Source organism: Triticum aestivum, chromosome 4D, assembly GCF_018294505.1.
Source record: "Triticum aestivum cultivar Chinese Spring chromosome 4D, IWGSC CS RefSeq v2.1, whole genome shotgun sequence".
Classification (NCBI taxonomy): domain Eukaryota; kingdom Viridiplantae; phylum Streptophyta; class Magnoliopsida; order Poales; family Poaceae; genus Triticum; species Triticum aestivum.
This window is the reverse complement of record NC_057805.1, coordinates 305,009,163-305,025,552: the sequence shown is the minus strand read 5'-3', so window position 1 is coordinate 305,025,552 and position 16,390 is coordinate 305,009,163.

The window sequence follows — 16,390 nt, the reverse complement described above, 5'->3', positions numbered from 1 at the left end:
GACGATCCCTCACTAAAATTTCAAGAAAAGTGTTCCCCCTAACTATGCACCGTTGCGAAGGTTCGTTGTTTCGAAGCACCACGTGATGATCGGGTGTGATAGATTCTAACGTTCGAATACAACGGGTGTAAGCCAGATTTACACATGCAAAACACTTAGGTTGACTTGACGAGCCTAGCATGTACAGACATGGCCTCGGAACACGAGAGACCGAAAGGTCGAACATGAGTCGTATAGTAGATATGATCAACATGGAGATGTTCACCGTTGATGACTAGTCCGTCTCACGTGATGATCGGACACGGCCTAGTCGATTCGGATCATGTATCACTTAGATGACTAGAGGGATGTCTATCTGAGGGGGAGTTCATTAAATAATTTGATTAGATGAACTTAATTATCATGAACATAGTCTAAATTGTTTTTGCAAGTTGTGTTGTGGATTAATAGCTCGCGCTTTTTCTCCTTGTTTTAATACGTTCCTAGAGAAATACTAAGTTGAAAGATATTGTAAGCAATTGTGAGGACTAGGGCCGTAGTCTGAGGATTGTCCTCACTGCTACACAGAAGGCTTCTGTCCTTAATGCACCGCTCGGTGTGCCAACCCCTTTGGCGTCGTCTGTGGATGTTGTGAACATCTGGCAGACACGTTCTGATGACTACCTGATAGTTTAGTGCGCCATGCTTTACGGCTTAGAGTCGGGGCTCCAAAAGCGTTTTGAATGCCGTGGAACATATGAGATGTTCTAAGAGCTGAAATTGGTATTTTAGGCTCATGCCCGTGTTGAGAGGTGTGAGACCTCTGACAAGACCTTTGCCTACACGATGGAGGAGAATAGCTCAGCTAGTGAGCATGTGCTCAGAATGTCTGGGTACTTCAATCACTTGAATCAAGTGGGAGTTAATCCTCCAGAGAGTTATTGACAAAAGTTCTCCAGTCACTATCACCAAGCTATTAGAGTTTCGTGATGAACTATAACATGCAAAGGAAGGTGATCCCGGAGCTGTTCATCGTGCTTAAGGCCGTAAAGGTAGAAATCAAGAAGGAGCATCAAGTGTTGATGGTTAACAAGACCACTGGTTTCAAAGAAGGGCAAGGGCAAGAAGGGGAAACTTCATGAATGGAAAGCCAGTTGCCGCTCCAGTGAAGAAACCCAAGAACCCAAACCCAAGACGAAGTGCTTCTATTAGGGGAACAGTCACTGGTAGCGGAACTGCCGCAAATACTTGGTAGATAAGAAGGCTGACAACTTCAACAAAAGTATATTTGATATATGTGTTATTGATGTGTACCTTACTAGTACTCCTAGTAGCACATGGGTATTAGATACCGGTTCAGTTGCTAATATTGGTAACTCGAAACAAAAGCTATGGAATAAACGGAGACTAGCTAAGGGCGAGGTGACGATATGTGTTGGAGGTGTTTCCAAGGATGATATGATCACCATCGCACGCTCCCTCTACCTTCGGGATTAGTATTGAACCCAGATAAATGTTGTTTGCATTGGTGTCTGTGTTGAGCATGAACATGATTAGATCATGTTTATTGCAATACGGTTATTCACTTAAGTCAGAGAATAATGGTTATTCTGTTTGTATGGATAACACCTTCTATGGTCATGCACCCAATGTGAATGGTTTATTGAATCTCGGTCGTAGTGGTACACATGTTCATAACATTGGTGCCAAAAGATGTAGAGTTGATAATGATAGTACCACTTTCTTGTGGCACTGCCGCTTAGGTCATATTGGTGTAAAGCGCATGAAGAACCTCCATGCTAATGGAGTTTTGGAGTCACTTGATTTTGAATCACCTGACACATGCGAACCATGCCTCATAGGCAAGATGACTAAAACCCCATTTTCTGGAACAATGGAACGGGCAAGTGACTTGTTGGAAATCACACATGCTGATGTGTGCGGTCCGATGAGTGTTGATGCACGCAGTGGATATCGTTATTTTCTCACCTTCACCGATGAATTGAGTAGATATGGGTATATTTACTTAATGAAGCATAAGTCTGAAACGTTTGAAAAGTTCAAGCAATTCAGAGTGAAGTTGAGAATCATCATAACAAGAAGATCAAGTTCCTACGATCTGATCAAGGGGAGAGTATCTGAGTTATGAGTTTGGCAATCACTAAAGACAAGGTGGAATCGTTTCACAGTTGACACCACCTGGAACACCATAGCGTAATGGTGTGTCCGAACGTCGTAATCGCACCCTATTGGATATGGTGCGATCTATGATGTCTCTTACCGATCTACCGCTATCATTTTGGGGTTATGCATTAGAGACAATTACATTCACTTTAAATAGGGCACCATCTAAGTCCGTGGAGACAACACCGTATGAACTATAGTTTAGCAAGAAACCTAAGTTGTTGTTTCTTAAGGTTTGGGGCTACGATGCTTATGTCGATAGGCCGGCCAGAAAAGCTCGAACCCAAAGCAGAAAATTGTGTCTTCATAGAATACGCAAACAAGACGATTGGGTATACCTTCTATCTCAGATCTGAGGGGAAAGTGTTTGTCGTTAGGAACAGGTCCTTTCTCGAGAAAGAGTTTCTCTCGAAAGAATTGAGTGGGAGGAAGATAGAACTTGATGAGGTTGTTGAACTTTACTTCAACCAGAGAATAGCGCAGCACAGAAAGATGTTTCTGTGGCACCTACCTCAGTTGAAGAGAAAGCTAATGATGATGATAATAGAGCTTCAGATCAAGTTACTATCGAACCTCGTAGGTCGACAAGGGTGTGTACCACTTCTGAGTGGTAACCCTGTCTTAAAGGTCATGTTGTTGGACAACGATGAACCTATCAGCTATGGAGAAGCGATGGTGGGCCCGGATTCCAACAAATGGCTGGAAGCCATGAAATCCGAGATAGGATCCATGTATGAGAACAAAGTATGGACTTTGGTGGACTTGCCCGATGATCGGTAAGCCATTGAGAATAAATGGATCTTTAAGAAGAAGACAGACGCTGATGGTAATGTCACCATTTACAAAGCTCGACTTGTCTTTCCGACAAGTTCAAGGAGTTGACTGTGATGAGACTTTCTCGATCATAGCGATGCTAAAGTCTGTTAGAATTATGTTAGCAGTTGCTGCATTTGATTTACGAAATATGGCAGATGGATGTAAAAACAAAGTTTCCTTGATGGTTTCCGTGAGGAAAGGCTGTATGTGATACAACCATAAGGTTTTGTTGATCCTAAGGATGCTAAAAGGTATGCAAACTCCAGCGATCCTTCTATGGACTGGAGCAAGCATCTCGGAGTTGGAACATACGCTTTGATGAGGTGATCAAAGCATTTGGGTTTATACAAAGTTTGCAAGAACTTTGTATTTGCAATAAAGTGAGTGGGAGCACTACAACATTTTGATAACTATATATGGATGACATATTGTTGATCAAACTCTATAAAATCAAGAGAAAAAAAGTTGTCTTTTGGGCAAACAAAATTGGAAGGAAGAAAATTTCTTTTTTATTTTTATTTAAGAACTACTTGAATTTTTCAGTCTGGTTGCGAGGTCTTAATAGTGAGTATGAATCATAGTTCCATTTTTTTTGATCCACTCTATCTATTTCGTGTTCCAGATACTAGAATAAATAATATCTGATGAATTAGAATCATCTTGATAGAGATAACAGAAATGATGTAGAATTTCTGGAAAGCATAAAGGGTTGTTTGAATGGAGTTTTTCAAAGGATGACCTGTGTAAAACTGCTTACATGTTGGGTATCAAGATCTATAGAGATAGATCAAGATGCCTGATAACACTTTCACCGAGCACATACCTTGACATGATTTTGAAGGAGTTCAAAATGGATCAGTCAAAGAAGGAGTTCTTGCCTGAGTTGTAAGGTGTGAATTTTAGTAAGACTCAAAGCTCGACCACGGCAGAAGAAAGAGAAAGGACGAAAGTCGTCCCCTATGCCTTAGCCATAGGCTCTATACGATATGCCATGCTGTGTACCGCGATGTGCCTTGCCACGTGTCTGGCAAGGGGGTATAAGAGTGATCCAGGAGTGGATCATTGGACAGCGGTCAAAATTGTCCTTGGGAATAAGGAAATATTTCTCGATTATGGAGGTGATGAAGAGTTTGGCGTAAAGGGTTACGTCGATGCAAGCTTTAACACCTATCCGGATGACTCTAAGTAGCAAACCGGATACGTATAGTGGAGCAACCATTTGGAATAGCTCCAAGTGGAGCATAGTAGCAACATCTACAATATGAAATAAAGATTTGCGGATCTGAATGTTGCAGACCCGTTGACTAAAACCTCTCTCGTAAGCATAACATGATCAAACCCTAGAACTCATTGAGTGTTAATCACATGGTGACGTGAACTAGATTATTGACTCTAGTAAACTCTTGGGTGTTAATCACATGGCGATGTGAACTAGATTATTGACTCTAGTAAACTCTTGGGTGTTAGTCACATGGCGATGTGAACTATGAGTGTTAATCACATGGCGATGTGAACTAGATTATTGACTCTAGTGCAAGTGGGAGACTGTTGGAAATATGCCCTAGAGGCAATAATAAAATGGTTATTATTATATTTCCTTGTTCATGATGATTGTCTATTGTTCATGCTATAATTGTATTAACCGGAAACCGTAATACATGTGTGAATACATAGACCACAACATGTCCCTAGTGAGCCTATAGTTGACTAGGGTTAATCAATAGATGGTTATGGTTTCCTGACCATGGACATTGGATGTCATTGATAATGGGATCACATCATTAGGAGAATGATGTGATGGACAAGACCCAATCCTAAGCATAGCACAAGATCGTGTAGTTCGTTTGCTAGAGCTTTTCTAATGTCAAGTATCATTTCCTCAGACCATGAGATTGTGCAACTCTCGGATACCGTAGGAGTGCTTTGGGTGTATCAAACGTTACAACGTAACTGGGTGGCTATAAAGGTGCACTACAGGTATCTCCGAAAGTGTGTGTTGGGTTGGCACGAATCGAGACTGGGATTTGTCACTCCGTATGACGGAGAGGTATCTCTGGGCCCACTTGGTAATGCATCATCATAATGAGCTCAATGTGACTAAGGAGTTAGCCACGGGATCATGCGTTACGGAACAAGTAAAGAGACTTGCCGGTAACGAGATTGAACGAGGTATGGGGATACCGACGATCGAATCTCGGGCAAGTAACATACCGATAGACAAAGGGAATTGTATACGGATTGATTGAATCCCCGACATCGTGGTTCATCCGATGAGATCATCGTGGAACATGTGGGAGCCAATATGGGTATCCAGATCCCGCTATTGGTTATTGGCCGGAGAGGTGTCTCGGTCATGTCTGCATGGTTCCCAAACCCGTAGGGTCTACACACTTAAGGTTCGGTGACGCTAGAGTTGTTATGGGAAATAGTATGTGGTTACCGAAGGTTGTTCGGAGTCCCATATGAGACCCCGGACGTCACGAGGAGTTCCGGAATGGTCCGGAGGTGAAGATCGGTATATTAGACGAAGGGTATTGGAGTCCGGAAGTGTTCCGGGGGTACCAGGCTATGGCCAGCATGTACGAAAGGGGTTTCGGAGGCCCCGACAAGCGTTGGGGGGCCTTATGGGCCAAGGGGAATGGGCAAACCAGCCCACTAAGGGGTTGTGCGCCCCTCCCAACCCCTCTCATGTAACCAGGAGAGGTGGGGGCGCCTCCCCTAGGGCAGCCGCCCCTCCTGGCTTGGGGGGCAAGTCTCCTAGGGGTGGGGGCGCCCAAAACCCATCTAGGGTTTCCCCTTGGCCGTCGTCCCCTCTCCCCTTCTCCTATAAATGGTGGGGGTGGGAGGGCTGCCAGACACCCTTCCCTGGCGCAGCCCCTTCCCCTCTCCAACACCTCCTCTCCTCCGTAGTGCTTAGCGAAGCTCTGCCGGAGAATCACGAGCTCCAACGCCACCATGCCGTCATGCTGCTGGAGTTCTCCCTCAACTTCTCCTCTCCCCTTGCTGGATCAAGAAGGAGGAGACGTCCCTAAGCTGTATGTGTGTTGAACGCGAAGGCGCTATCCATTCGGCGCTAGATCGGATCTTTCGTGATTTGAATTGCCGTGAGTACGACTCCATCAACCGCGTTCTTTGTAACGTTTCTGCTTAGCGATCTTCAAGGGTATGAAGATGCACTCCCCTCTCTCATTGCTAGCATCTCCTAGATTGATCTTGGTGACACGTAGGAAAATTTTGAATTATTACTATGTTCCCCAACACCTCGTCCACGCCCAGTACCACCAGGAGTGACGAAAGTGGACAATTAGTGTCCCTATGGCCAAATTCATTGCATAGAATGCATTGCCTAGTGGGGCCTCCTGCTTCAGATTCATCCATACCATTCCAAATGCGTTGAGTCTGCCGTCTACCTCTACTTGTACGCATATTCCCTGGGTCTGGAATGTACCGCCTTTCAATAGGGTTAATGGTGTTGAAGTTACCCATTGATCGAAATCCCAACAACTCACCTGTCGAGGTATTGAGGACGGACTCTGTCAGAAAATATGGAGACATGAACGAGATTGCGTCCATTCCTAGCTGCCCGCAAGCAGCAAGTACATGAGAGCAAGGTAGGTGAAGCAACTTCGGTTTGTTGCATGTGCACTCAGACGTTGGCTAGACTTCATTTCCAATCTTCACCTCATGCATCCTCAACTCATTTGCACGTCTGAATTGTTGTTAGCTAATTGGACCTCAAACCTTCTTTCTTGATTTCCGAGGGCGACTACAGTGTCTGAGCTAGCTTTTTCCATCTTTTCATTCATGTACTTCATAACCATTTCATAGTAATGTGTTTTTTGGTTGTTCATGATATGCAGCTCTGCTCTTTGACGTTCATCCCTGAAATACTTCACCGTGCCATAGGAAATACCCTCAACGATGGCTGCAAGTGGCAAGGCCCAGTTTCCTCCAAGGACAAAGTTATAGGTTTCAGCGAGATTGGTACTTGATACGTCCCCAATGTATCTATAATTTATGAAGTATTCATGCCATGTTTGCAACAATTTTATATGGTTTTGGTATGATTTGATTAGAACTAATCCGCATTGACGTTGTTTTCAGCAGAACTACTATGGTGTCATTTTTTGTGCAGAAATAAAAGTTCTCGGAATGGGCTGAAAATTTAGGTGATCATTTATGGACCAGAAGAGACCCATGGAGAAACGGAGCTGTGTCAGGAGGGGACCAAGGAGGCCACAAGCCTGGGGGCGCGCCCCTAGGGCTTGTGGGCTCCTCGGGTGTCAACTGACTTGTTTCCAACGCCAAATACTCTTATATATACAGAAACCTCCGAAAAACCCTAGACGAGAAGTTCCGCCGCCGCAAGCCTCTGTAGCCACGAAAAATCAATCTAGGCCCTCTCTGGCACCCTGCCGAAGGGGGCCATCATCACCGGAGGCCATGGAGGAGGAAGTCGGAGGGGGGCATCATCACCATGGAGGCCAAGGACCAGAGGGAGAACCTCTCCCCATCTAGGGGGGAGGCCATGGAGGAGGATGTACAAGGGGAAGACTCTCTCCTCCTCTCTCTCGGTGGTGCCGGAGTGCCGCCGGGGGAACCATCGACGTGGTGATCGTCTTCATCAACATCACCTTCATCATCTCTTTTAAGCAGTCCACTCTCCTGCACCCCCTGTAATCCCCTACCTGAACATGGTGCTTTATGCCACATATTATGTTCCAATGATGTGTTGCCATCCTATGATGTTTTGAGTAGATTTCTTTTGACTTTTGGGTTGATTGATTATCTAGATTGGTTTGAGTTGCATGTTCTATTTTGGTGTTGTCCTATGGTGCCGTCCGTGCCGCGCACACGTGAAGGATTCCCGCTGTAGGGTGTTGCAATACGTTCATGATTCACTTATAGTGGGTTGCTAGAGTGATAGAAGCTTAAACCCGAGTAAGGTGGTTGTTCGTACGGGATAAAGAGCACTTGATACTTTAATGTTGTGGTTGGGTTTTACCTTAATGATCTTTAGTAGTTGCGGATGCTTGCTAGAGTTCGAACCATAAGTGCATATGATCCAAGTAAAGAAAGTATGTTAGCTTATGCCTCTCCCTCATATAAAATTGCAATAATGATTACCGATCTTGTTAACTATTTCCTAGGATAATTCCGCACATCGATCCATCACTATTCCACACTCGCTATTTATAATATATAGTAATATATTCTATTTTTATGTTAACATCACCTATTTTTATATTTTAGTTCTCCGATATCATGCAAAGCTACCCTTTTCATACCCACAGCGTAGTTTTATTTCTCATTTCTAGATGAAAGCAAACATTCGGTGTACATAGAGTTGTATCAATGGCAGATAGGACTTGAGAGAATATTGATCTTACCTTTAGCTCCTTGTGGGTTCGACACTCCATACTTATCACTTCCACCTTTGGAAATATCTACGATGATTCCTTGCACTTGGGGATTATCAAGCTCTTTTCTGGCGTCGTTGCTGGGGAGCAATAGTGTGGGGTTGATATTCTTGTGTATGCTTGTTTGCTTTCTTCACTAAGTAGATTTTTTCCCTATTGTTTTTGTTTTCTCTAGTTTTGGGTGAAACAATTTTTTTTTGAAGAATGCAAAATACAAAAAAAATTACTTGCCTCTTCTGCCTAATTTTTTTTCAAAAAGAGAAGTGATTGGAAGGTTATGCATTGGAGAAGTGAGGGTCGACCTTGAACACTTGTGTTCATGCTCATGGAAACAATGTAAAAAAATTCATGGAAGTTTCTCAAAATAAGTATCCCCTTGTATATATCCATTGTATTATAAAAATAATGTACCAATATTTGGCTTTAGGATGATTTAAGTTGCTTGTTTTCTATGTGCGGTGCAAAAATAGAAACTTTTGCTTCCAGTAACAGAATTGTTTAAATTCACTGGAAATCGATAAAATTCTGAAATTTTTACACAGTACTCCTATGCAGAATTTTTAGTTTTTCCTAATGTTTTAGAATTTTTGGAGTTACAGAAGTATACGAAATTTCCAGATTGCTACAGACTGTCCTGTTTTTGACACATTCTGTTTTCTATGTGTTGTTCGCTTATTTTGATGAATCTATGGGTTGTATCGGGGGGTATGGACCATGGTGAAGTTGGAATATAGTAGATATAATGCTAATATGAAATTGGAATGAGTTTACAATAGTACCTAAAAGTAGTGATTTGCTTTATTATACTAACGGATCTCACAAGGTTTTTTTAAGTTTTGTGTGGATGAAGTGTTCAAAGATCGAGGAGTTATCAATATGAGAAGAATAAGGAGAGGCAAGAGTTCAAGCTTGGGGATGCACAAGGCACCCTAAGTAAATATTTCAAGGATACTCAAGCATCTAAGTTTGGGGATGCTCCGGGTGGCATCCCATCTTTCTTCTTTAACAATTATCGGTATACCTCGGTTTTTGTTTTGTTCACATGATATGCGTCTTTTTTGTTTATTTTTATTTCCTTTTCCTTTATGCACCATGCTAGTATGAGATAGTACTTCATTTATTTATAGAATGCTTCATGTGCTTCACTTAAATCTTTTGAGTATGGCTTTATAGAATGCTTCGTGTGCTTCACTTATATATTTTGAGCTTGGATATTGGTCAATCTATATTAATTGTTGAATGCTCTATGAACTTCACTTATATCTTTTAGAGTATGAATAAAGTTATCATCAGAATTGGGCTTGGAAGAGTATCATTTATCATGCCTAGCTAAAAAGTCATTAAAGAAAAGCGCTTGTTGGGAGACAACCCAATATTTGCCCCTACTATTTTTGTGTGTTATCATGATTATTCTACTGCATTAATCATGTTTTATAGATTTTGTTCCAATAAATTCCCAAGTAAGACCTTTGGGATGATCTATGATGGTAGTTGATTTGATCTTGCTGAAAAACAGAAACTTTTGCACTCATTGCCAGAATTTTAAAAAAGCACAGAAGCGTGCTTTTGATATGAATTTTTTACAAAAGATTTATATAGAAATTTCCTACGTTGTCCTAATTTTTTAGAATTTTTGGAGTAGCAGAAGTATGGTTGTTGTTCAGATCATTACAGACTGTTCTGTTTGTGACAGATTATGTTTTCAAAGCATAGTTTGCTTGTTTTCTAGTTTCTATGGCTTATATTGCTCAATATAAATTGTAGAAATTATATGGTACAATAGGCATTGTGTGAGAATAATTATGAATCTTATCTTGACAGTACCAAAGTGAATGATTTGTCTTTATCATACTAACCCATCTGACAAAGTTCCATTAAGTTTCGTGTGATTGAAGTTTTCAAGTTTTGAGTGAGATGTCGATATGAGGAGAATAAGGAGTGGAAAAACCCTAAGCTTGGGGGTGCCTTCGGTAATATTCAAGGAAGACTCAAGCTCTTAAGCTCGGGGATGCCCCAGAAGGCATCCCCTCTCTTGTCTTCAAAACTATCGGTATACCTTACTCGGAGCTATATTTTTATTCATCACATGATATGTGTTTTGCTTGGAGCGTATTTTCATTTTACTAGTTGTTTCAATAAAATAATCGGATCTGAAATCTTGAATGAGAGAGAGTCCTCACATGGCTATTTAACTACTTGACTACTCATTGTTCTTCACTTATATCTTTTTGGAGTAGTTTGTCGTTTACTCTCGTGCTTCACTTATATCCTATGAGTAAATGTGTGAATGAATTGAATATCATAAACCTGGAATTATATATGTTTCATATGCTTATCCCATGGGGAGTAATGACTTCACATATACGAAGTATAGGTGGTAAAATTTATTGAAAGTTAGCAAATACAACATTGGTCACTTGAAAAATTCATGAAAGAAATATTGAAGGAAGAGAGATTTCACAAATAAATATACTATCTTGGACATCTTCTATGATTGTGAGCCCAATTAATTATTTTCAAACTTGAGCAAATTAGTTGAAGTTAGACAAGGAAGACAACGTAATGAGTTATGTTTGGGTATATTTGTATAGAAGTTATATTGTTATGAATCCTCCAACATGAGGTGCTTGCTTAGGATCTTTTGCTAGCTAAAATTTTGTGCTAAGTAGAGACACTACTTGTGCATCCAAAACCCTTAAACACAGCTTCTTTCCATAAGCGTCCACCATATCAACCTATGGATTGAATAAGATCCTTCAAGTAAGTTGCCATCGGTGCAAAAAGCAATATGCTCCTAAATATGTATGATCTTTTATTGTAAGGGAAAATAAGCGTTGTACGAACTTGTGATGGTAAATAAATAAAAGCAACGGACTGCATAATAAAGGTTGCTATCACAAAGGGCAATACGACGTGATGTTCCTTTGCATTAAGGGTTTGCACATCCAAAAATAAAAAGCGCATCACAACCTCTGCTTCCCTCTGCGAAGGGTCTATCTTTTACTTTCATGTATTTACTTTTATGCAAGAGTCAATAGTATTCCTTCTTAGTTCAACCTCAATTATTCTTTAGTTGGCAAGCATCTTGTGGTGGAGAAAGATCCAAGCATATATGGACATTAAAATATATTTGATCATGAATTATTATTGTTGACAATTATCTATATGATAAATAAGTTGGGAGGCGAAACATTAAGGCCCTATCTTTCTCTGTGTTCAACGAAAGTTATTTGTTCTAAAAATATGCTTTGAGTGTTAGCAATCATGGAAGACTATACGATAGTTGAGTATGTGGAATTTGCTAAATCAAAGCTCTTACATAGACCCTTCCTGAAAATAAGATGAATTGAAATTGTTTAGTGACTGAAAGCATAGTTTGTTAGTTTTCAAGAAAAATTATGGTCTATACTCTAACATGTGAATAGCATGTTACTTGATCATGAGAAGTTTTATGAGATGAGCTACTGTTTATGATATATAATGATGCTAGAAAAAGTGTTTGGAATTATCATTGATCAAATTTATGCACTATGCTAGCATTCACACTTCATAAATTATTTCTTTTATCATTTACCTACTCGAGGACGAGCAGGAATTAAGCTTGGGGATGCTGATACGTCTCCAACCTATTTATAATTTATGAAGTATTCATGCCATGTTTGCAATAATTTTATATGGTTTTGGTATGATTTGATTAGAACTAACCCGGACTGACGCTGCTTTCAGCACAACTACCGTGGTGTCGTTTTTTTGGGCAAAAATAAAAGTTCTCGGAATGGGCTGAAAATTTACCGTGATCATTTATGGACCAGAAGAGACCCACGGAGCACCGGAGCTATGCCAGGAGGTGACCGAGGAGGCCACAAGCCTAGGGGCGCGACCCTGGGGCTTGTGGGGCCCTCGGGTGTCCCCCTGACTTGTTTCCAATGCCAAATACTCTTATATATACAGAAACCTCCGAAAAGAAGCCTAAACGAGAAGTTCCGCTGCCGCAAGCCTCTGTAGCCATGAAAAATCAATCCAGGCCCTCTCTGGCACCCTGCCGAAGGGGGGCATCATCACCGGAGGCCATGGAGGAGGAAGTCGGAGGGGGCCATCATCACCATGGAGGCCAAGGACCAGAGGGTGAACCTCTCCCCATCTAGGGGGGAGGCCATGGAGGAGGAAGTACAAGGGGAAGACTCTCTCCCCCTCTCTCCCGGTGGCGTCGGAGGGCCGCCGAGGGAACCATCGTCGTGGTGATCGTCTTCATCAACATCACTATCTTCATCACCTTCCTCATCTCTTTTAAGCGGCCCACTCTCCCGCACCCGCTGTAATCCCCTACTTGAACATGGTGCTTTATGCCACATATTATGATCCAATGATGTGTTGCCATCTTATGATGTTTTGAGTAGATTTCTTTTGTCTTTTGGGTTGATTGATGATCTAGATTGGTTTGAGTTGCATGTTTTATTTTGGTGCTGTCCTGTGGTGCCTTCCATGCCGCGCACACGTGAAGGATTCCCGTTGTAGGGCGTTGCAATACGTTCATGATTCGCTTATAGTGGGTTGCTAGAGTGACAGAAGCTTAAACCCAAGTAAGGGGGTTGTTGCGTATGGGATAAAGAGGACTTGATACTTTAATATGGTTGGGTTTTACCTTAATGATCTTTAGTAGTTGCGGATGCTTGCTAGAGTTCCAATCATAAGTGCATATGATCCAAGTAAAGAAAGTATGTTAGCTTATGCCTCTCCCTCATACAAAATTGCAATAATGATTACCGATCTTGTTAACAATTTCCTAGGATAATTCCGCACACTGATCCATCATTATTCCACACTCGCTATTTATAATATATAGTAATATATTCTAATTTTATGTTAACATCACCTATTTTTATATTTTAGTTCCCCGATATCATGCAAATCTACCTTCTTCATACCCACAACGTAGTTTTATTTCTTGTTTCTAGATGAAAGCAAACGTTCGGTGTACGTAGAGTCGTATTGGTGGCAGATAGAACTTGAGAGAATATTGATCTTACCTTTAGCTCCTTGTGGGTTCGACACTCCATACTTATCACTTCCACCTTTGGAAACTGCTACGATGATTCCTTGCACTTGGGTATTATCAGTAGTCATGACACCGTACCTTGCTCCATGTGTGTCACGTAGCAAAGGCCACCTCTCCAGAGGCTCATGCTCTATCCACTGATCAAAGATTTTAATCGTCCTCCCAAGTCTTCTCCTAGTACCAAGTGGGTCAAATCTTGGCAAGTCACACAACCCAATAGGATCCTCCTCCACGACCGTTGTTCATATTGCTAACTGTGGAGCTACTGCTTCAACATGTGCCCTCACCGATGCATCTCGTGCGGCTTTCCTGTCCCTAACATGTCGATGCGTGCACACATTAAATATGCCACATATCAAATTGTACTTCCATAGCTGGTTCTGTTTGCAGAGTTTTTTGAATAGATTCACGAGGTTCTTATTTCTGAACCACGAGAAGAAATTAGCCCCCAGATGGCGCATGCACCAATGGCTATGCAAGTCATGCCATGGAGTTGTTCCCCAGGACCAGGGTTTGTCAGTTTCTTTATCGCACTGAGTATACCTGCATGCCTGTCATGAAGGATGCACACATTCAGTTTATCCTACACAACTGCTATTTTCAGTTGCCTGAAGAACCATGTCCAACTTTCAATGTTCTTGCTCCCCACAAAATCAAATGCTAGTGGGACTACTTGATTTTGACCGCCTTGACCAATGGCGGTCAGGATCTGACTCCTGTACTTGCGAGTGAGAAAAATGCCATCTACAGATATCACTGGTCGATAATGACTGAAAGCTTCGATGCATACACAGAAAGAGAAGAACATTCGATGCAACACCCTCACAGTTGGGAACTCTGGCATGGACATATCTTGAATGTTGACATGGGTGCCTGGATTCCGGTCCTGCGGTGTGTGGAGGAGCCGGACAATAGAGTCATATGCATCGAAATACGAACCAAATCTGGTCTCAAGTGGCCTATGCTTAGCCCTCCACGCCTTGACATAAGAAATTTGGTACTTCAACCTGACGAATACTTTTGTCTGGATAGCCTTCACTTCCATCGCTTTGCTCTCCACTATCTCGCTGTAAAGTAACCAAGCAATAAACAGGGACGAAAGGTTGCCATGATCTTGAGCGATACTGGGAATAACACAAGTGTGATGAACTAAGTCACCGATCACCCAACTTGTGTCATACTTATGGAGATAGCCATGCACCCTGGCGGGACAATGTATGTTCTTGCGTACCATTGTCAAGTATTTCTGACTTGACACCTAAGCTCTAAAAACCATTTGCACGGACATTGACCATTTGATGATTGCATCCTTGAGAGCTTCCTTGTTGGGATACATACCCCATCACAATGTTGTTCTGGTGATATTGCTAGGAAGAATCATGGCCATCGTCCACGGTCATTACAGATGAGAAGTCTTGATTCCATGATGCAGGATTCGACACCTCCTCTATGTTCTCTTCTTCATCTGACTCATCTGAATCATCGGCATGACCACTATCACCATCTGTATCTTCATCTTCCATCTGGTTTTGCATGTGCCCATCTACCTCGTCAGCATCCGCCTCGCCACTGTAATAACCATCCACATTTCCTCCTTCTACCTGACTACTCTGCCATGGTTCGTAACCATCATCTCCAGCATTTCCTCCTTCTACCTGATTACTCTACCCTGGTTCGTAACCATGATGCATCCCTTCACTGCTCCGGCTAGGATCGTAACCACCCTCGCCTTCAGGTGCACTGACCTCCTTTACGGCGGGAAGCACTGAGGCAACAGGATGGCATCCCCTGTTTTCGCAACCTTATAACCAGCGCGCCCACTAAGAGTCCTGCTCTATGGCCTCAAATAAAAGTAAACGGTTGAACTTGATCAGGTCCACAATGCGTGAACACCGATGGTGTGTGTTTCAGTATTAAGCTCTAAACATCATGTCAACCAGTCTGTGAACTCACTAACATACCATGTTTGAGGGGCAGTCAGTGGCACCTCTATGTACTGAAAATCACTCAGATTAGCTCTATCTCATTTGTTTGGACACTACCAGGACCGTAGTAAAATACGAACTTCACTACATCAGACATCTTAGCTGACCCAAAAAATTATTCAACATGAACAGCTATTAAGGAGCAGGACCAACTAAAAATAATAGCACACCTAAATATTTGGCATCTAAATACATTACGTGATATTACCAAAGCAACTAAAAATGTTCACACTCCTAAATATTTCACATCTAAATATATAACGAATATTACCGGACCAACTAAAAATATTTGCACACCTAAATATTTGACATCTAAACATATTACGGAATATGACCGAACCAACTAAATAATCGCACACCGTAATATTTCACATCTAAACATATTACCGAATACTACCGGAACAACTATGACAGAGAAAATGCCAGTTGAGTCTTACCCTTGAAGCGTGTGAAGCAACGACGAACGGCGGCCTTCAATCACCGAAGCCTCCACCACCTCCACCACCACCAAAATGCTCACCACCACCACTACGAGCTATCCCATCATGAGATCGAGGTTTCCCTTGCCTCCCCTACCCTCTAGAATGCAAGTATGGTGGAAAATAGGCAAGAAATCGGCTAAGTTTCATGTATAAATTAGTGTTTTTGGGTGGGGAGAGAAGGAAAGAAGAAAAGAAGAAGAATGAAGGAGGAAGAATGGGGGCGCGGGGCGGCCGATGGCTTGCCAGCCACCTATCGGCTTCGTTGTGGCCGACCGGCCCTTGTCGGCCTGGGTCCGGCCGACTGCATGCCCACCAGGCTGACTGGCCGGGGGTGATGTGGTGCAGCCTATCATCGGCTTGCACATGGCCGATAGGCCACTTATCAGCCTCGCCATGGCCGATTGGGACCTGTCGGCCCCAGCAAACCAGATTGAACCCAGTCGGCTTCGCCGACGCCGATGCCGTATT